Here is a 1,377-nt window from a genome sequence, read left to right as displayed (position 1 = left end):
GTGAGCTTGAACCGCTGACCTTGCAGTTCAAAGGGTTTTGCAGTCTGGCGCATTAACCCACAGGTTAAATACTAGAGGTTTCCGAAGCTGCAGGTGCCCATTTGGAGAACTGTTTGGTGGCTTGAGGTACAAAAATAGTTTCGTACAACTCCCATAGTAGGGTCCTGTGAGTAGATGCGAGCGCATGAATCTCGGAGGGTAAAGTCCCTCCACCCCCCACCCCCTTGGTAAGTGGGTAAAAATTCTAGAGTTAGATGCTTTTTGCTAGTCTTACACGGTCAATTTCACTCCAGATATCTCCTGAGAGCCCAAGACCATATACAGGAACACGTCTTCCTCCTTTTCGCTTTCATGGACTTCAAACATAGGTGTGGAGACGCTCACCATATTGGGTCCGTCCACCAGCAGGAGGAAAGTTTGATTGGCGTTCAGCTGTAAGCACTTTCCAATGATTTTGATGAGCTCACTCATGTGGAACGAGGAACTTGGTTTTATTAAGTATTGGAAGCTGCTTCTCACCCTTGAATCTTTCTATTATAACCAGGAGTTTGATAGGATGCTGCTCTCGGATAAGTCGGACATCTTTCACCCTTTGTTAGAAGTTGCACCGCTGCTGGAAGACCTTCTCTGACGGCGTAACTAGGGACGTCGGCATCAGGCAGAGGCTCCGACTTGGGCGACAGCGGTTTCCCTTCATATTTTTCTTAAGGTAAAACATTCGAGCGGTGCAAAAGAATATGAACCAAAAGCAAGCGTCATCTTACTGTCTCCCCCACCCAGTTCTCCTCTCCCCTATGATTGAATCCAGAGAGAACCTGTCCTCCCACTTTTTGTTCTTCTTAATTTTAATTGTGGTAAAAAATAGTTTCCCGTTTTAATCCTTTTTTAAATGTACATTTCACTGACATTAATTATAGTCACAATGTTGTGCAACCACCACCACTATTTGTTCCCCAAACTTTTCAACAGACACTCTGTACCCGTCTCTCTCGTAAGCAATATCCTACTTTCTTTTTTTTTTTTTTTTTTTAAATAAAATCAGTAAGAAAGTATAGACAGGGATTTGCATCTTGCCCTTTTACTCAACAATTTATCTTGACACTTGTTCCGCATCAACATAGAGTTTCCTTGTTCTTGTCTTACGGTAGTAAAGGATTCTGAGGCAAGGTACTCACTTATATCAGATATTTAGGTTGTTTCATGCCTTTCACTGCGGCTCTGAGATTTAAAAGACGCTTTCTTGAAACAGAAGAAGGAGAGTCAGGAAGAGGAGGAGGATATGGAATGTGTGACTAATTGCCTTCTCTGCCAGGAGACCTGAAGAACCGGAGGATGCCTGGCTACCATTATTGAACATTTAAATAAAGGACTCTCTAG

General features: G+C 43.1%; 1 pseudogene; it reads right to left on the bottom strand.

Moving 5' to 3' along the window:
• Positions 1-270: 270 nt before the first annotated feature.
• Positions 271-718, bottom strand: LOC102837669 (annotated as a pseudogene).
• Between the last annotated feature and the right edge of the window lie 659 nt (positions 719-1,377).

Source organism: Chrysochloris asiatica, unplaced genomic scaffold, assembly GCF_000296735.1.
Source record: "Chrysochloris asiatica unplaced genomic scaffold, ChrAsi1.0 scaffold00028, whole genome shotgun sequence".
Taxonomy (NCBI): Eukaryota; Metazoa; Chordata; class Mammalia; order Afrosoricida; family Chrysochloridae; genus Chrysochloris; species Chrysochloris asiatica.
Note: the sequence above shows the minus strand (reverse complement) of the source record. Positions and strands in the feature narration are given on the sequence as shown.